The 21,220-nt window shown below is 46.1% G+C and overlaps 1 long non-coding RNA gene across 1 annotated transcript; it reads left to right on the top strand.

The window, feature by feature from the left end:
• Positions 1 to 223: 223 nt before the first annotated feature.
• Positions 224 to 20,971, top strand: LOC141242498 (uncharacterized). The gene is made up of 3 exons (XR_012306905.1): positions 224 to 306; positions 2,122 to 2,265; positions 19,190 to 20,971. It is a non-coding gene; the product is annotated as an uncharacterized lncRNA (long non-coding RNA).
• Positions 20,972 to 21,220: the final 249 nt, after the last annotated feature.

The raw sequence follows: 21,220 nt of genomic DNA, 5'->3' as shown, positions 1-21,220 counted from the left end.
AGGAGCCTCAGGCACGCGCTGCTCCCCTGGCTGCAGAGGTCCCCGAGGGGGCTCCTGGAGCTTCTCCTGCTCCGAACCTCACCTGCTGGTGAGTAACGCTCCGGCGGCCGTGACCGCTGCAGGCCTCCCTGAAGCTTCTTCTGCAGCCGACGACTGTGCACAGGTCACCCGCAGCTGCTGCTGCACCAAGTCTGCCCCATGGATTGCTGAGACAGGCCGCGCTAGGTCCAGCAAGGCCACAAGATCTGCCATGGCTCCACTGCAGGGTCTGGTCTGCTTCAGCTGCGATCCAGGAAGCAAGAGGAGGTAACTGACCCCTGCCCTTCCTTATATCATCTCTTGCTCCTCCCCCCACCTCTTCCCCTCCAATCAAAACTCCCCACACTACTCCTAATCCCTTATTCAAAATTTTAACTCCTTCACTCCCACCTTCCTATCTTGTCATGTGGCCTATACGCCCTATGGGGCTCCCTGGCCTTCCTTACTAATGGTAGAGGGAAACTTACCCTTGTATACTTCGCCTGCCCCAGCAAGAGATTTTCTAATGCCTGGATTGCTTGGAGTTCCCTGTCTGTGGTAAAAATAGAATTGGTGGAATTTATCATGAAACATTTCTTAACAGTTTTTGAATAAAAAGATTTATCTTTAATGGCTCAAAAATGGTTAAAATTTGCTGCGGGTCTCACACACACACAGTCTGGAAAACAACAAGGCTATGTGATCTGATCCATAGATTATAATGGGTGGGTGAACACCGCGGATATAACCCGTACGTGAAACACTGTCGTCTGAATGAGGCATTGACGCGCCCCCGGGGCAATGGGGTACTCGGCATCCGGGCCTGTGGATGCTGGTGGGGGATATCACGGTGGCTGGCCCGGTCCGTGGCCCAGAGTGGTCAACCAAAAAGGGGGATTTGTAACTTGGATAGGAAAAATATAATAAATAGTTTGTGACGCCACCTGTGGTACCTGGTAAGGATTACCAGCGCTGCTGCAGACCTCCGGGGGGTGATGGGATGGCAGCTGAGGTGGAGCGGCCCCCGGGGCCGTGTGGAGTTTGATGGTGGTGATGCTGGGACTTGTAGTGCAGGCGGATGGCGCAGCAGAAGTAACTGACAGAGTCAGGGGATTCGCTTCAATACCTTTACTGGTGCGGATGTCAGGTACGGTCCAGGGTACTCAGTAGGATGGGTGCACTTCAGAACTTCTCCCCAGTGAGTGGGTATAAGGCCTCCTGGTCCGTGTCTGCCTCTCTGTATGCTCCTGGCCAGCCTGCAACTGGGCCTAGCTTATGTGTCGTGTTGTTCCTTCACCTGTCGCTCGGTAGTAGGACCTTCTGCTGGCAACCACTATCCCTGGTAAAGCTGGGGCCTTCGTGGTACCTGATCCTGTAATGGGTCTAGCTTCAGGTCGTCGAGGGACTTGTAGTCCTGGAATGCCGGTGAACCCTACTGGGTATAAAGGGACCCTGTAGGCGCGGACCTGGTGTCCGGTTTGTATATCGGGGTGAGCCTATGAAGCTCCTCTGCCCCCTCAACTCCTCTCTCCTTTCTCCTCTCTGCCGTCGGCCACACTCGGGGCCCTCAGAACTTAGCAGCAGACGCGCTGCGTCTTCGCTGCTCTCAGCGTCAGCACGCTCTCTGACTCTGACTGAACTTCTCACTGACTGAGCTGCCTGGCTCCACCCTCCATATATATATCCCTAACAGGCTCCCTCTGGTGGTGTGAGGTGGAAGGGTGGAGGTGTTTGTATGTAATGAGGGCCTCTTGTGGAGAAGTCCATCCATGCACCCTGGGTCCTGTGGTACCTGTGAACAGCAGGGTGCCACAGCATGAGGGGAGTCTGATTAGGCATTATTTCAAAAGGAAGTCTGGGGTTTGTATTACAGAGGATTGTGGTCAGGAGTCTGCATTAAAGGGGTTGTTGGACAACCCCTTCTTGATCTAAATGTTTGGCCATAATAAAATTAAAACGCCTGAGTATAGGTGAGTATAAGCTTTTTTATTTTATTGGGGCCAAGCGTGGGGGTGAAGGAGTTGTCCAAGTAGTGGACAACTTCTTTAAGAGAGAGTCTGGTTTGGGTATGGATTTATGAACTCTGGTAACTGTATCTTTTAGGGCTCTGTTCCAATCCGAGTTCACAGAGCTGCAGTACTGAAAGGAGGGACGGAGCCACTGATTACACAGGAGGTCACTGACCATAAGTTTTTCCTAAGAAATCAAAGGTCAAAAGCAGCAGACACTGAAGAAATGATATAGCAGGTAGGCATCAAACATGTAGAAGAGACTTAAATGTTTATTTTTTGCCCAATTTATATAAACCCTCGTCATGATTCATATCGTCTAAATAATACTAACTGCATCACTAGGATAGGTTCATAATTAGTATTACGCTTCCTACTTCCATTATATCTACAAACTATTGCTCTTCTTATTTTCTGCACACATTGTTATACTTGGGGCTCACTGTATATTACATACTAGGGATTTTTTAGGCTGCAGGGGCCGTTGTTCTTTTCCCCATGGGAGATATTGCATGTGTTATGTTGCACTTATTGTGTGATAATGATTATTTGCTGGATATGTTATTGCAGATTTACATGGCTTTGAATGTGTTGTGAACATGGGTCAGAATGATTCTCGCTGTGGCATAACTTGAAGCTCATGGGCCCTGATGCAAAAGCTCCAACGGGGCCCCTAGTTATTGCAAATCTTCAATAGTAATGGTCTTTTCACATGGGCCAAAGGGACCTTTGAGGCCCCTCGGCTCCAGGGCCCGCGTGCTATTGCAAGCCCTGCACCTATAGTTACTCCCCTGGATTGTAGATGTGACATCTATTTTGTCATCATATTGGGGAGAAATCAAGTATCATGGTCAAATTGGCATATTGCTATCACTTAGCCAGCGTAGGAATTCAGGAGAGGCAAAGACGGCTAGTCACCCATGTGGGAGTAGAGAAATAGGTAGAATAAATAGGTCATATTCCCTATTTAACCCCTTCATGGTGCGACCCTTTTCTGTTTTTGCACTTTTGTTTTTTACTCCTCTTCTTACCAGAGCCATAACTTTTTACATTTTCTGTCAATATGGCCGTGTAAGGGCTTGTTTTTGCGGGACAAGTTGTACTTTTGAACGACACCATTGGTTGTACTGGAAAACAGGAAAAAATTCCAAGTGTGGTGAAATTGCAAAAAAAATTAAATTCCACAGTTGTTTTCTGGGTTTTTCTTTTACCATGCTCACTAAATGCTGAAACTGACCTGCCTTTATGATTCTCCAGGTCATTATGAGTTTGTAGATACTAAACATGTATAGTTTTTTTTTTTTTATTTAAATGGTAAAAAAATCTAAAGTTTGTTAAAAAAAAAAAGTCACCATTTTCTGAGACCCGTAGCGTCTCCATTTTTCGGCTTCTGGGGCTGGGTGAGGGCTTATTTTTTGCTCACCGAGCTGATGTTTTTATTGATACCATTTTGGGGTAAACCTTGGGGAGACTAGAAGCTGCAATCATCCGATCGCCTGTGCTACACATAGCGCTGTATGTAGCAAAAATGTTCACTTGCATCCCTGCAATGACAACTGTAGGGGTCTCCTGCAGACACCGGGTTGTCATGCCAACCCATCGACGATGCGCAGTCATGTGACATGGGCGCCGATGGGCGGGTCTTGTGACGCTCTTCCAGCGGAGCCGTCTTAAATGCCGCTGTCAGAGATTGACAGCGGCATTTAACATGTTAATAATCACGAGAGAATCGCGATTCCACCCACGGCTGTTAGGAGCACATGACAGCTGATCAGATCCGCTGTCAAGTCCCCGGAAAGGTGCGGGCTCATCGTCGGAGCCTGCATCTAAGGCGAAGACACGTCATGCGCCGTATATGTACGGCGCATGTCATGAAAGGGTTAACAGGACAGGCTTAGCCTTTGGTGTGACCTACTGATAATATTATTTAGAATCTGATAACTGTGACCGAATTGTTGGCCAAATGATGCTTCAGTTGATCATTTGGCCGACAACCATCTTGGCCGTCTCTCCCATACACGGAAGCGCTCACTTGGCCGAGTGCTCCTGTGTTCTCTATGAGAGAAACTGACAAACATCTCTGTCAGCAGCTTATCTCAGAGAGAATGAAGTGATCGGCAGTCCAAAATTGTATATGCCCAAATAATATCTTCCCTGACCAGTTGATTGGCGCGCCAATATGACGCGCCACATGGGCCCTGGGGTACTTGGTGCCGGGCTGGTCGTTGCTAGGGGAGATGTCATAGTGGCGGTGACCTGGTCCGTGACCCAGGGTGGTCAATAAAAGGGGATATTTACAGGGGATTTATAGTTTTTATATAATGTTCGTGACGCCACCTGTGGTATGTGGCTAAAGGGAGCCGCCGCTGCGGAGCAGGTCCTCTGGAGCTGATGTTAGTGCAGCAGAGTTGGTTCAGCTCTCCACAGGCAGAGCTTAGCTCCAGGGTAGGAAATGGTGATGTTGTACACTGTGTTCCAAATTATTATGCAAATAATATTTTCTCAGATTTTCCCAAATTACCTATATGAATTGCAGTCATTGCAATTTTCCAGTCAAATAACTATTAGAGTACAATTGAAAGGTTTTTGTACAAACTGCCTATGATAACAGTATATTTAAAAAAAAATAAAACACTCAAACTGCACTCAAAATGCATGTTCCAAATTATTATGCACAGCAGCGTTTTCAACCTTTTCATTTTAATAAAGAACAAAAAAATGGTCATTTTTGAAATTATAAGCATTAGCAGGTTATTACAAACTGAAATCAAACAGTTTTCAACTCAAAACTTTATTCTAGGTGATGTTACATTTGCACATAGGACCCCTTGTTCGAAAGGAGCTTTTGAACTCTCTCGTCCATTGAATTTGTCAGGTTTTGGCTGGTTTCTGCTTCAATTGTTTTGTATGAGGACAGAATACCCTCCCAGAGCTGTTGCTTAGATGTGAACTGCCTCCCGCCATCATAGACACTCCTTTTGATGATGCTCCAGAGGTTCTCAATGGGGTTGAGGTCAGGGGAGCATGGGGGCCACACCATAAGTTTGTCCCCTTTTATGCCCATAGCAGCCAGAGATGCAGATGTGTTATGTGCAGCATGAGACGGGGCATTATCATGCATGAAAATGATCTTGCTGCGGAATGCACGGTTCTTCTTCTTGAACCATGGCAGGAAATGCTGTTTGAGAAACTCAACATACATTATGGAGTTCATCTTTACCCCTTCAGGGATCCTAAAGGGGCCGACAATCTCTCTTCCCATGATTCCCGCGCAAAACATTACTCCACCTCCTCCTTGTTGGCGCCATAGCCGTATTTGCATGGGGTGTCCATCAACCAGCCATCCTCCTCCTCCACTCCATCCATCTGGACCATTGAGCGTTGCACAGCACTCATCGGTGAACAAAACAGTTTTGAAGTCAGTCTTCATATATTGTTTGGCCCACTGGAGCCGTTTCTGCTTGTGTGCAGTGGATAGAGGAGGTCGACAGGTTGGCTTACGCACAGCTGCAAACCTCTGAAGGACCCTGCATCTTGTTGTTCGGGGGACGTTGGAGGCACCAGCTGCTTCAAAAACTTGTCTGCTGCTATGACAAGGCTTTTTTGCCACTGCTCTTTTAACCTGACGTAATTGCCTGTAGGAAAGTCCTCAATTTTCCCTTATCAGCACGCACACGTGTGTACTGTGAATCAGCTACATACTTCTTGATTGTGAGATGATCACGATGAAGTGTCTTGGCAATGTTGATTGTAGTCATGCCTTGACCTAAACGCTCCACAATTTGTTGCTTCTCAGCAGCCGACACATCCTTTTTCTTTCCCATTTTGGCAGAAAATGTAGGCTGCTTAATAATGTGGGACAGCCTTCTTAAGTAGTCTTGCCTTTCATTGGACACACCTGCCAAACTAATTAGCACAAGTGTCTGCTATTGCTTACAGTGATTTAAAGAGCCCCGACACACATCACCATCAATGAGTTTAACTGACAAACAAAAAAATTCTTACTTTATCACCCCTAAACACTTTTGCTGTGAAGTGTAGTGCAGGGAATGATGGCGCAGTAATAAGTCGCAGAGACAGTGGGGTGCCGTCTTCCGGATTTACTCACAGTTCTCACTTTGCTCCTGGTTACAACTGCAGATCATAACTTCCCACGTTGTCCTGTGCTTACTCAGGGAGGGGTACAGCAAACCCTCAGGTACCTCCTGAGTACATAACAGGACCACCTTCTGTGTGTTCCTTCTGGCTGTCTTCCTACACCTCACACCCAGTGTCGCAATCCAGTGACCGCGGACCTTGTCGGGTGACGTTTTCTCTGTCCCCTGGGTCCTCTATGGCCACCTTTTCGGTGAAATAGATGTGGCTTTTGGCTGCAGCACTTGAAATGCTGCACCCTCCGGTTACCTAGTTGAATATTGCAATTCTCACTAGTTAGGGGCCGGTCCCCTCTGCGACCCGCTCTCTCCACCGCCTGGTAGATTTGGGTGTACGGGTGGCCTCCAGCACTGCTCATACCCCTGGGATCCTTTCTTCACTCCTGGAGCCTTCCCTCTGCTCCCGTTCCTTCCTCTTCTCCTTCTCCTGGGCCTCCTCACTAGGCCCTCCTCCTGAGCAGAGCTCCTGCTCTGACTCTCTCTCTGACTCAACCCCCTCAGAACTTCACTCACTCTAGAATGTTCCACCCTCTCTTTCATATTGCTCCTTACTGTGCTCCCCTGAACTGCTTCCTCTACCCACACCCACTACATGGTTCCCCCTACTTTGGTTCCCCCAACTCCAGCCAGGGACAGGGCTCAGCAGAGGAGCAGCGCATTTTGCCCCTCCTGCTGGTCTGTAGTAGTGTAGTGTTGAATGCAGGTGTTAGGATTCCGGGCTGTACTCCTTCCTTACCTGAGAGTGAGATACCACACCTCTGGGTGAGATGCAGTACCTCTGTGGCGACTGAACCCGCAGGGGCGCCACACATACATATGACGCTCCCACTGGGCCGTGGGGTACCCGGTGCCGGGCTGGTAGATGCTGGGGGATGTTACAGTGGCAGTGACCCGGTCCGTGACCCAGGGCGGTCAATAAAAAGGGTTATTGATTGGGGATTTATAGTGATTGTATAAAGTACGTGACGCCACCTGTGGTATGCGGCTAAGGGAGCCGCTGCTGCGGAGCAGGTCCTCTGGAGCTGATGTGAGTGCAGCAGGGATGGTGTAGCTCTCCACAGGTAGAACTCAGCTCCAGGGCAGTGTAGATGTTATAGGTTATGCTGGGCGTTGTAGTACAGGGGTTGATGGCGCAGCAATAATCACAGAGACAGTGGGGTGCAGTCTTCCGAGTTTACTTACAGTTGATAAGTTCCTCCGGTTACAGGGTCCGGACTACAACCTCCCACATCGTGCTGCGTTCACCAGGCAGGGGTTCAGCAATCCCTCAGGTGATTCAAGAGTGTCTGACAGGACCCCTTTCTATGTGCCTTCCTCAGTCGTCTTCCTGCGCTGGCTCTCGCCCTCCTGCCCTGTGCCTCGCAACCAGTGTCCCAATCCGGTAGCCTCGGGTCTTGTCGGGCGACCTGCTGTCCCCTGGACCCTCTGTGGCCACCTTTTCGGCGACATAGTTGCGGATGTGGCCACTGCACCTTGCAAGTACAGCAGCCTCCGGTCCCTAGCTGAGCCTTGTAGTTCTCCACTAGTTTAGGGGTCGGTCCCCTCTGCGGCTCGATCGCTCCACCGCCTGGCAGATTCGGGCGTACGGGTGGCCTCCAGCACTGCCCGTACCCCTGGGATCCCTTCTGTTCCTGGAGCCTTTCTCCTGCTCCCTCTCCTCTCTCAGTCCTGGGCCTCTCACTAGGCCCGCCTCCGAAGCAGAGCTCCTGCAGAGCCTCTGCTCCACACACTCTCCTCCTCTGACTGGCTTGTCTTTCTAAGATGGTTCCCTCTTTTATATCACTCCCTCACCAGTGCTCCCCTGATCTACGTCCTCCACTCACACCCACTACATGGTTCCCCCTCGCTAGGTTCCCCACCACTCCAGCCAGGGACTGTGCACTCCCGTAGGAGCAATCTCGCCCTGCCCTACTGAAGTGGATGTGTTGGATGCAGGTGTTAGGGTCCCGGGCTGTACTCCTTCCTTACCTGAGAGTGAGATACCACACCTCTGGGTGAGATGCAGTACCTCTGTGGCGACTGAACCCTCAGGGGCACCACACATATTAGAGTGTAAGGCATACTTATTGATATGAATGCGTCGACCGACTTTAGACTTATGTATGGGGGACTGAAAGCTGCATTTACACCTAAAATACAGCTTTCAGTCCCTTCTAAAGAGGCAGCCAATCACACACAATAAACAAGCTAAATGCTCATTTATCGGGTGAAATGATCTAGATGTAATGATGCAGATAGTGAGGATGCAGGGATAGTTAACCAAAGCTATTTATTTTCCTACTACAGAAAGAACGTTTAACTATAGGAACACATGGTGATGCAGGTATATGGAGACAACTAACACAATCTTAGCAGTAATGACAATAAAAGCAGTGTAATAAATGCAATATCTTACTCTATGTTCTATCTGCGTGCAGTCTCATTTCACAGTTAAACGACTATTAATGTCTTTAGCTCAAAGAGCGTCACTGCCAGCGCCAGGCTTGTAGCTGTAATATGCGCTTCAAGCGCCTTTGATTGTTATACTGGCACTAACGGGGGACACCGGTACTTTCCGCTAAGCCACAAGTGCCTCATATGTGAGTCACTTAGTGGGTTCTTCACACTGGCCACCCTCGTTCGTTTCTGAAGTGCAGCCCACACCCTGTACCGTTCGTCTACGCTTGAATTAAAGGCCTGGTTCACTTGGGTCTTCTCGTCAGCACGGCAGACGTCCTGCTTCATCCAATGACCACCGTCTGATCTTCGGTGCTTGACCTGCGGCATCTTGACTGGTGAAGACTGGGGTTTGGGTCTTGACCAACCGAATCTGGGCTTAAATCAGCCATTATCTGCTGTGAAAAATCCGAGCTCGGCATATGAGCCTGCATTAAAGTCAGGGACATGACCTTTGAAGTACATTAACGTCATAGGTCGTGAAGGGGTTAATGTCATTACCTAATCTCTTTTCTAATATACATTACTTAAAAAATCCCTATTGTTCACTAGACTATCTGACTCCTTTTTTTTATTTTTTTTTTTATCTTCTTCCTGTTTCACGTTGCTTCGTTTGAGAACCCCAAGTGCATACTGGGATTTACAAACAAACCATCATCAGGGAGCAGAGGCTGCCGTCATTGCAGTAGCGCCTGTCCTTTCCCTGAATTAAGAGCCGTCAGTGATGTCCTTTTCAGGGTCTGGGCTAGTTCCTTCTCTACTGAGCATGCGTCTGTTGTCAACATCATCCCACACTGATAACATCACCTCCACCTTCCTGATATAGGGCCACATGGCTCATGTGTTTCGCTGTGACCACTGCACCCTAGTTGCACTCTTGTGAAACAGTGTAAGGCTATGTGCCCATGATGCAGAAATGCTGTGGATTTTTCCTGAGCGTTTCTGCATCTCTCTGGCAGAAAAAACGCATGCGGATTTTACATGCGTTTTTTCTGCCAGGTAGAAGCGTAAGTGAAGCTTTTTTAACATGCGATTTCGCATGCGAGTTGTGAAGCACTTTTCTAAGCGATTTTAGCATCACTTGGAAAAGTGCTTGACAACTTGGTCACACTATAAATCCATGCAAACGGCATGGATTTATATAGTGTGACCAAGTTACGATACTGCAAATGCAGCATCAATAGTAAAAAAAAGAATACAAATGGTGAAAAATAAAAAAAAAACATATACTCACCTGGCCCCTGATCTCCTTCTCCGTTGCGTCCGGTGTCTTCAGCGGCTCGCGGTGGTGTAAAAGGACCTTCCATGACGTCATTTAGTCATGTGACAGGTCACATGACTAAATGACATCATGGAAGGTCCTTTTACCACCGCGAGCAGCCGAAGACACCGGAGAAGGAGACCGGGGGCCATCAGAAGGTGAGTATATGTTTATTTTTTATTTTAATTCTTTTTTAACTACAGGTAGTATGGTACCCGGGACTGAAAGGGAGTCTCCTCTTCTCCAGACACAGGTACCATCTGCGCATTGAACCGCATAATATCCGCATGTGCACATGTAGTCATGCGGATGTTATGCGGTCCAATACAAGTCAATGGTGGCTAAAACGCCGCGATTCCGCAAAATTAATGGTAGTGCTGCGGATTTTTCCGCAATGATAATCTGCAGCGGAAATTTCCCAGCATGTGCTCAGCAAATGCGGATTATCATTGGGGAACATTGCAGACCTTCTACCAAGCGTTTTTTAAGCGTTTCCACGGCGGAATTGCTGCTACGGAAGTGCTTAAAAAACATTGTGGGCATCGTGGGCACGCAGCCTAAGGGGGCTCTCTCTAGCTACCACCTCTCTAACATGCTGTAGCCTTGCTGACCATGCATTCGTTCACAGATAATCTCCAGGTCTGGCTGACACAACTGACACCTTTACAAAATCATCACTATCCCGGAGTCAGTATGAAAAAGGTCCTGAGCTCAATGCTCCCACACATTATTCACATCTTTAAATTTGCTATGACTGAGATAGCTGCTGCTAGTGCCCTTACTACAGTGCCTGACAGAGCCAACCAACAAAACTAGGCTTTTGTTACACGCACGACACTAGGTTCAAATAGGGCGAGACGGGTTTCATAAATTCATTGGAATCTTGGGGGAACCGTTACTCAGGGCAACCATAGGCTGCAGCTTCTCTCAGGCACATGATAGATTCAGTTGCTGACCAGACACATCTGACAAGAGTCTTGTTCAACAGTTTAACAGTGGAATTTAATCTGAAGCATGGCCAGTGCAGTTCAGGGATATTACAGCAACAATCTTCATTACAGCACAGTCTCATAAAGCAGGCACAGGAACCTCAGTCTCTTCAGTAGCATAATTCAGCACAAATTAGATCTCTTGGCAGCACACTTCTATACGTAAACAGCAGGCTTTTCCTTCACAAGGACTCACTAGTACACAACATTCTTTATTCTGCATGGAGATGGAGGGGGGAGGGTTTGATGAGGAAGATGATCTCTGTGACACAATTCCTTCCATTCCTTATCTTCCTGCCTGATGGTAGATTTCCTGAACTAACAGTGCAAGGTATCTGACCTGTGTTGAGTTTCACCCTAGACTTGAATCCTGTTCTCTTTCCTGCACTTCTGTGAGATACAGATCACATACCACTTCTCCCTTTGGCTGCAGCCAGAATAGTAAACAAGTTCCCCACAATCCCCCTGGGGCTCTGCTAACCACTCCCTGTCTCTTGTGACTGTGTTAACTCTTATAGTTGCTGGATCCTTTTGAAGCAACAGCACTATTTCTGCATGTCACACTTTCCCTTCTTTTTTAATGTCGTTCTCGATATTCGTTTTAATTGGTCAAGCTGACCAATTCTGAGACAGTGCTAAAAGTTGAATAACTTTATATACAAATTGGCATTGTCATATTGGCATAAAATTTACAAACATCAATAACAACCTGTTCTTACGACCTTTTGCTTGTAGAACTCCTGAAAGAAATACACAATTAAAACAATCAGCATCTCTTCCGCTGGAGGTTTTCATACGTCTTCAACCAGCTCTCTCTCTCACTAGGCCAAAACAAGTCTTTCCACCAGGTAACATTGTCCATAATGTCTCTCGGTGGTGAATACCACTCAAGTGAGCTTACCTGGTCCGTAGGCAGAAATACCTGTTTCCAATGGACAGTCCTTGGCACTTGACTCGGTTCACCGAGTGTCTCATATGTCAGCATCACAGGCCTCCTCACTTCTCGAGTCGACATCCTCCTGGTAGGTTGTTCCTCAGATACCACGGGTTCCTCGGTTGCAGGAGTTTCTTCTGCCACACTCATTTCTCGAACTTCCTCAAATGATCTTGGAACTGCCTCTGTAAGTTACTGTACTTCTCTTGAATCGTTCGTTTCCACCTGGTCTGGTAATTCTGCTACTCCTAAGTGTCGATCGGTCTCTTCAGTGAACGGTGTTAGATCATCAAATCTGAATTGGACTATATCTGTACTCCTTGGTACAAACTCTGGAGCCTGGGGACTTACTTCACTCTCCTGAGGATGGTACATCCCTCTCCTTGCCGGTCCGAGAAATACAACGGTGTGTTCTTCTTCATGTGAACTTTCAAGATCACTATCCATCTTCGGAGCTTCAGTCTGTGGTGGTCCCTTAGTCGATCTCGGACGATGTTGTTCTACTTCTGGAAAGTCTTGTTGTGGTGGGAGATAATCACAGGGTAGTAGTAAATTCCGATGGACTATTCTGGTTTCCAATCGGATTTCATACACTGGACTGTCATCGGCTTTCCTCCTTACGACCACATACACCTTGTCTTCCCAGTACAAACAAAGTTTTCCCGGACCGCCTTTTGTTCTTGACTAGCACACGGCTTCCCAGTGCCAATTCTGCTCCATAACATTTTCAGTCATAGTACTCCTTGCTCTTGCTCTGTCCTTGCGTAACCACTTTGGACGCTATGTTGTATCCCTCTGCCATCCGTTCCTTCCATTTCCGAACAAACTCTGGATATGTTCTGTAAGTCTCTGATACTGGAGTATCGAACATGATGTCGATTGACAGTCTTGGCGATTGACCGTACAATAGAAAGAAGGGTGAGTAACCCATTGCATTGCTCTTTGTACAGTTATAGGCATGTACCACTTTTGACAGAGAACTATTCCAGTCTTTCTTCTCGTCAGCTGTTAAAGTGCGCAACATTGACAATAATGTCCTACTAAAACGTTTCACTTGTCCATTACCCTCTGGGTGATAGGGCATTATGTGGGATCTCTGAATCCTACAGTACTTTCCTATCTTGGCAAAGATCTGGTTCTCAAATTCTCTTCCTTGGTCATGGTGTAACCTCGTAGGGAACCCAAACCTCAAAGCAAAATCATTGAAGATCTTCTCTGCTGCTGTTCGACCCGCTTTATTGGTGGTGACATATGCTTGAGCAAATCAAGTAAAATGGTCCATCACCACCAAGATGTATTCGTCACCACCCTTGCACGTCTCGAGATGTAGAAAGTCTATTGAGACCATCTCAAACGGATACGTAGTTTGGATGTTGCCCATAGGTGCCCGGGTTGATGTGTTGGGACGTTTATCTTTCAGACCCCCACACTCCCTGGTCACGTATCTCTCAATATCTCACTGCATGTACGGCCAGAAGAAACGTTCACGGATCAAGTTTGTTGTCCTTTCCACTCCCAGGTGTCCCATGTTTTCATGGAGTTCTTTTAAGACCAATCTACGAAATACTCTGGGTAGTACCAACTGCCGGTTTTGACCTCCTTTACGATACAGGATACCGTCTTCACTGAGGTAGAGCTTCATCCATTCTTTAACTAAAACAGATACTGCTGGTGACTCATTATCTCTCTCCCATTTACTTGGAAACCAATTTTGGTCCACATAAAGTAGTATTCTACCATTTATCTGATCTTCCCGTTGTGCTCTATGGATTTTTCCTTTTGGTAGTCGTTGAATAGACAGGGGGTAATCTTGTTCTCTCGCTTTTATGGTGGTTTCCACCGTCAACGGACACCACAATGGTGTGTTGTCCTTTTGATAAGCTTGTACTGCTTGGGCAGTGCTCTCAATTGCTTCCAAACTGACTTCCTCTGAGCTTTCTTGCATGAACTGATCAGGCTCTAGTGGGATTTTCCACAATCTGTCAGCATCCGCCTTGCATTTTCCTGGCCTGTACTTGATGCTGAAATTGAAGTCAGCTAGTTCAGCGACTCATCTCTGACCTGTTGCATTCAGTTTGGCTGTAGTGAGGACATAGGTCAAAGGGTTGTTGTCAGTGTATACCTCAAACTCTTTGCTGTAGTAGAGATAATCTCTAAATGGTTCACAGATAGTCCATTTCAACTCCAGGAACTTCAATTTTCCGGAATGTAGATGGTAATTCTTCTCGGCGTCTGTCAACGTTCTAGAACCTTAACCGATGACTCTCAATTTTCTATCTTGATGCTGATACAGGGCAGCTCCCAGTCCAACTTGAGAAACGTCACAATGAAGAACAAACGGTAAGTTGAAATCAGGATATCCCAAGATGGGTGGTTTTACCAGGTAGTCTACTAGTTCTTCCAATACCTCCTGGTGGTCTGCTGTCCAGAGAATGGGCTTTTGGGATGAAACGGCGTTGCTTCTTTTAAGCCCAGTTCTACCCGCATTCTTCTTTTTCTCCGTGGGTGTTGTTGACTCTGTCGCCCCCCCCCCACCAAGAGGAGGTATAGTGGGGCGGCAATCCTGGAGAAGTTCCGAACGTAAGTACGACAGTAGGAGGGGAATAATAATATCTACCTCAACTCCCCGACAGTTGAGGGCCGCTTGTCTTTTAAGGCCGGTACCAGAGCGATTTCTGCTGGGTCTATGGTATATTCTTCTCCGGACACAATTTTCCCTAGAAATCGGACTTGCCTTTTGAACAGTTCACACTTCTTTGGGGGTCAACTTAACTCCATATTGTTGACTTGATATCGTTGTAATACGGTCCTCACGTGTTCAACATGCTCCCAGAAAGTTTTTCTGTGTACCACATTGTCATCCAAGTACAGCTGGAAGATATTATCCCTCAATCCTTCTAAATATGTCTCCATGCTCCTCTGGAATTTTTCTGGAGCTGAACTGAGCCCAAACGGTATGCAGATCCACTCGTATATCCCGCATGGTGTGATGAATGCTGTCAAAGGTCTACTGGACTCTTCAACAAACCCTTGATGGTATGCTTTACCCTGATCGAGGACAGAGAACCAGGTACTTCCTGATAGGTTATCCAGCATATCTTGAATCTGTGGTATCGGGTGCTGATCAGGTACTGACTTTCGGTTTAGTTCCCGGTAATCACAGCAGAGTCTCAACGTACTGTCCTTCTTCCTAACACAAAGAATAGGAGAGGAATAAGACGGCTTTTACTTTTGGACCCAAACTCTGTTGATTAGATCTTGTAAATACTCTTTCACTTCACGGTGTAATGGTTTTGGCACAGACATGTAACTTCTGGTTACTGGGGTCATGTCTTTCAAATTGATTTCCAACTGCACCAACGGGATACCGCCTATATCAGAGTCATCTTTGGAGAATGCATGACACTCTTCTCTCAGCATCTGTTTTGCTACCGCTCTATCTTCAGCACACAAGTGTTCTAGGGGTACTGGGGGATCCCAGGACCCCGAGGTGGGTCGTGCAATTTCCTCCCCTGGTCAACTCCTGTTCCTTGGTGGGGAGACTGAATTCATGGTAGACCCGTGGGCGGGTCTCACACTGGCTGAATATACAGTTTTAACGGTTTCAATGTGACCTAACACAGTCTTTGGATCCCTTGTTTCGTAGTATTCATCACCGGTACTTTCACTCGAGTAAACCCACCAGTAGGAATGGTAAGCACAGTCTCACCTTGAACTAGGCCTTCCGGAAGTTCTGATGAGTCTTTTGGCATGAACAGTCTTTTCTGAACTTTTCTTACCAGTTCTACCTGGACTCCACACCTCACCCCCACCATTTGGTTTGCAGGAATGATGTTTGGGCGCCAGCCTACCTTGACTTCTTTTAGGTTCATTGCATTCTGTGCTTTCTTTACTCTATGAATCACATTTTCCACCACGACATTGGGTATGGCAAGCAATGTGACAGTTGCATCCACCACCAGCGTCACTGACTTGTGTTTCATGATGACCTCACTGATTACATTATAACCCAGGATAGGATCCTCTTCCACGTTCTGATCACTGGTCACGAGAAAAGGTACCAAAAGCTCAATGGTGTTGCTGTTGTTCGTGGCCCTCAGTTGGAAAGTCACTTCCACCCAGCCTATGAAAGGGACTTCGGTCAGGTTGACTGCTTTGCCGTGGAGTTCCACTGGTCCTAAGAGTTTGAAGGCACGTATGTGGCAGGTAGCGCCTTCTCCATTCTTCATTTAAAAGGCTCGCTTGGGCTCCTGTGTCCCACAGTGCTGTTATCAGGAGTCCATCTAGCTGGCACTATATAAAGCATCTTTCGCTGATTAGGCCGATGATGCTATCTTTACTGACCGAGGAATCCTCCTCCCAGGAGTTCATCATTTGACCTCCACACTGGGCATTAAGTAACTGATGCCCCTGTCTCTCTTGCAGCTGTTGTAGACGGAAACACACTTGGGGATAGTAATAACGCAGCTGTTTTAGCTCATATGCCGTTCTGGGGTTTGGTGAGATTTGGATTTGCTTCTGGGACCTCCTCTGTGTCGTGGTTACCAGTCGCCCCTCTCTGGCAACCTCCTGTCTTTTAACCCAAAAGACCATGACCATTGGCATTCCTTGGCATAATGTCCTTCCTCACCACATCTTAGTCAGTGTACACATACCGTACTCTGATTTGATGAACGGCACGCTTCACAAGCCGGGTATCTTCTGTTTTGGAACCCACTCCTGGGTCTGAGGGATGCAGGTTCTGTTCTGGAATGAATCAACTTTTTCATCTCAATCAACTCAGCTCGCAGTTCTCCTATTACTTCTTCCCAGTCAGCGCTGGCGGTCCTCTCTTTTGTTGGTGCTTTAAGGTTCCCTCTCGGAGGTGGCACTGGAGGGTCTCCATGATTATCTTCAGACTGGCCACTGGGGGTCTCCAACCTCAGCTGACTCATTTTGGTGATTTAGAAGCTAATTTAAAAAAACATCACAGTATAAGATAATGCCTTATCAACACCAGGTCTGATTACCAAGGCATTGCAGGATGCAGCAAGCCTCCATGATAAAGGCCAGGGCAGCACATGTGCAAAATACTGAGGCAGACAGCCACTCACTAACCTACCAATTCATGGAGGGGGTGACTGTGTAGTATTATACATGCACACCGATGGAGTTTGCATAGGGCACCAATCACTCAGATATGTGTGATGCACAGTGTCTGGCTTGCAGCCTATTGATGACGCCCATACTATTAGATCAGGGGGGCTGCCCAGCACTATATACGTGCACCCCCACAGGACAGACGCCCCAATTTACCCAGCCAACACTAAAGAGGCCTGGCTGCATCCTGCACAAAAATGTGTAAAAAAGATGAAAAATAGTGTATAAGATAAATACACCACATGAGGTAAGGGTCGATATTTTGACCAAAATACGCAAGCTCGCAACCCAGCATCAAGGGTCCCCATACTTGCGAGTCCTAACATTAAACATTAAAAATACGCAAGCTCCATCGGTGTGCGTGTGCACGTATAATACTACACAGCCACCCCCTCCATGTAATCTGACCTGGTGTTGGTAAGGAATTTGTCTTTTACTGTGATATTTTTTGATTTAGGAGCAGAGCCTTTCTTTATCTTTTGTTCGCTCTCTGACTCCAAACTAGCTGCCTCATTCATTTGTTCAATTAGGATTTTGTCCAGAATGCCAGGATCTTCTAGGTACTGTTTCAGCTGCGACTTGATGTATGTACTGATTAACCCTGTTCCCAATGATCTCAAGAACTTCTTCTGGACTAGTCCAGCATCAAACCTCTCGTCCGCTTCTACATCTCTGGATGCAAACAACAGTCTATCCTTCAGTTCAATTTCTCTGCACAAGAAACTTTGGGGTGATTCATTATTTTTCTGTGAGAGGTTAATGAGTCGGTGGAACAATTCTGAAGTACTCTCTTCTTTATAGTGCCCTTTTAAAATCATCTTCAGTTGTTGCAAGGTCAATTGACTCTTCATTTCTAGCATACTACAGAGGTTCATTCCTGGGCTGATCACTTCACCACCCCCTCAACGATTTCATCTGGCTGGTAGCCTTTCTGTAAGCCTGCATCAATCTGGTGAAACAAGTTCATATAAGACAGTTTCTCTTTCTGTTCACACTCTCCAATCTTTCCCAGGATCTTGAATTCTTTACTTATGGTGATTTGTGGTGTTAGAGAGGACTGTCTTCCTGATTTATCTAACCCGAGCAGGTTAAAGGTTCTGTCTGAGTCTGTCACCCGTTAAGAGATTTTGGTCGATTCCTGCAGGGCTGTTGTTAGGGTTTTGAGTTGTTCTTTCAATTCCCGTAGTTCAGTCTGCGGACAGAGATTCCCGCTTTTGGTAATTGGTGCCGTCCCTCCATCCTCCAACTTCAACCTGGTTAGAAACTGTGTTAGCTCCTGGAGGCATGTCCCCATGACGTCTTCAGCTTCTTTCTCCCCCAGCTCATCCATTTTTGCATTAATGGCAGCTAACAGTTGCCTGCGGTTGTGTGCTTTAGAAATCTGTTCTTCTGACATCTTTATATGCTACTGTTCTTAATTCTTCGCAGGTTAACTGAAGAAACCGCTCACTAATTCTGTCTATTTGTATTTCAACATCCATTGCTGCTAGTGAGTTTTCTTTAGGGATGGTCCCCTTTAAGTGGTGTAGCAGAGTTAAGTTGAGGTGCTGTGCTGCTGTATTTTTCCAGACATTTTTCCTCTTCTCCCTCTAGACATTAATCCCCGCTCAGTCCTCCCCATATGGGCCACCAATGTTACGCGCACACCGCTAGGTTCAGATAGGGCGAGACGGGTTTCATAAATTCATTGGAATCCTGGAGGAACTGTTACTCAGGATGACCATAGGCTGCAGCTTCTCTCAGGCACATGATAGATTCAGTTGCTGACCAGACACATCTGACAAGAGTCTTTTTCAACAGTTTAACAGTGGGATTTAATCTTAAGCACGGCCAGTGCAGTTCAGGGATATTACAGCAACAATCTTCATTACAGCACAGTCTCATAAAGCAGGCACATGAGTTCATATCACAGCTACTGATGATGACTAAACAGCTCTGACTGTTTACTTATGTTAACCTATCTAGGGAATGCAGAGTGGAGGATAATTACCATGTCTTTCCTAGAGGCTCAGATGATCCTGGCTGTGGATGCTCATGTGATGCTGTGCTGATGCATCATGGTACTGATAGCAAAGTATACAAGAAAAACTTCTTTGTGAAATCCGAGGCTAAAGAGAAGCAAAGATGGGGCTTAACTGCAGGAAACTGAGTAAATTTTATATAAAAGAATTGCAGGGTGTAATAAACTTGGTGAGGGGTATAGTAGCTGGATTGCGTCTTTCATCATGAATTTTTTTTTTTAATTCCAGACATGCTTTATTATCAATACCAATTTAACACTTCTGAAGACATTACAGAAAGAAGACATCAGAAATCAATACAGAGATGGATTTCGTACAGATGGCGGCATTTGATGAGGCATGTTGGCCAATGAAGTTGATATGGGAAAGAATTAACCATGCATTTACATCAGATTCTCCCCGAAGTCATTTGGGTTCCAAAAAGGAGAATATATATGGGTTTTTAGCTCGAACAATGAAAAATATTCTGTGGTCTGGGACACTTTTTGCTCATACTGGAAAGTGAAAACTCCATTCGGCCCTGTTTTACATTTCATTGGACCTCTGTTTATTGATGGAACAAGTAAAGGATTATATGTACCACCATCACTTACTGTCATTGTATCAGATACACATATTTTAATGCCTGCTCGAGCTTCAATGGTGGATGAAAACATTTTAAAAATTTCCCGTTTTGTTATAAACTCTATATAATACAGTGATGTATATGATAAACACATTTGATTTATAAAGGTGTTTTACTTTATATATACTTTGTTGCAAATTTACATTTTCCCCTACAGGTGTTCATATCTCTTATGTAGGTATCTCATGTTAGAAAAAAAATAGTTAATAGGAGTTATATGCATTTACATGTTGTTATAAACATCAATTATGCAGTCATTTTCTTCATTTAAATATATAGTATGGCACCCTCTTGTGTTCAAAGTGTATATCAATGTGCAGGCGCAGTTAATGTGCTTAGTGCTGCTGGACATGCATGCTCGGTCTCTCTCCTCTGTTTACTGTAGACAAGCCAATAGCTGTCTGCAATGGTTCTCAGGTAAAAAGCCGAGCTTTAGCAATAGCCAGGGGCGTACATAGAAATCATGGGGCCCCATAGCAGAAATTCTAATTGGGTCCACCCTCCCAAAAAAAAAATAATTGTCAGCGTCACAGAAGACCATATCTCACAACTTTTCAGCCTTTGTATAGTCATTTTCCTCCTGCTGAAGTCTTAGATTCCTCTTTCAGTGCCCCCATAAAGTATAATGCCAACAAAAGTGCCCACCAAACACAATATGATACCCCCACAGTGAATTCCTCCACATTAGCCTCCACATGCACAGTATAATGACTCAACTGTACCCCACCTCAATTCCTAAGGTAAAGTATGGTGACCCTAACACAGTATAATCCCCCAACTGTGGCCCTCACACAGCCCTCCATGCAGGATAATGGGTCTACATACAGTTTAATTGCCCCATACTATATAATGGCCCTCCAAACAGTAAACAGTATAATGGCCCCCACACAGCCCTCCACACAGTATGATGGACCCCATACAAACCTTCATGCTGTATACTTTCTTGCATACAGTATAATGGCCCCCCACATAGCCCTCCAAATATTAAAATGGTCCCCCACATAGTCTTCCATATAATGTAATGCGACCCCTCATAATCCTCCATATAGTGGGATGTATTAACAGAAGCATACAGTCTAGATCACGTGAAGTCATTATCGGTCTTTACTCCTCTTTGGTCAGACCTCATCTGGAATACTGTGTACAGTTTTGGGCACCACATTTTAAAAAAGACATAGACAAACTGGAGCAAGTTCAGAGAAGAGCGACCAGAATGGTGACTGGTCTGCAAACCATGTCCTATGAGGAACGGTTGCAGGATTTGGGAATGTTTAGCTTGCAAAAAAGAAGACTGAGAGGAGACTTAATAGCTGTCTACAAATATCTCAAGGGCTGTCACATTGTAGAAGGATCATCTTTATTCTCATTTGCACAAGGAAAGACTGGAAGCAATGGGATGAAACTAAATGGGAGGAGACACAGATTAGATATTAGAAAAAACTTTTTGACAGTTAGTTTGATTAATGAGTGGAACAGGCTGATACAAGAGGTGGTGAGTTCCCCTTCAATGGACGTCTTCAAACAGAGGCTGGACAGACATCTGTCTGAGATGATTTAGTGAATCCTGCTTTGAGCAGGGGGTTGGACCAGATGACCCAGGAGGTCCCTTCCAACTCTACCATTCTATGATAATG

Source organism: Phyllobates terribilis, unplaced genomic scaffold, assembly GCF_046119375.1.
Source record: "Phyllobates terribilis strain yellow unplaced genomic scaffold, ASM4611937v1 Scaffold_1047__1_contigs__length_453248, whole genome shotgun sequence".
Classification (NCBI taxonomy): Eukaryota; Metazoa; Chordata; class Amphibia; order Anura; family Dendrobatidae; genus Phyllobates; species Phyllobates terribilis.
Note: the sequence above shows the minus strand (reverse complement) of the source record. Positions and strands in the feature narration are given on the sequence as shown.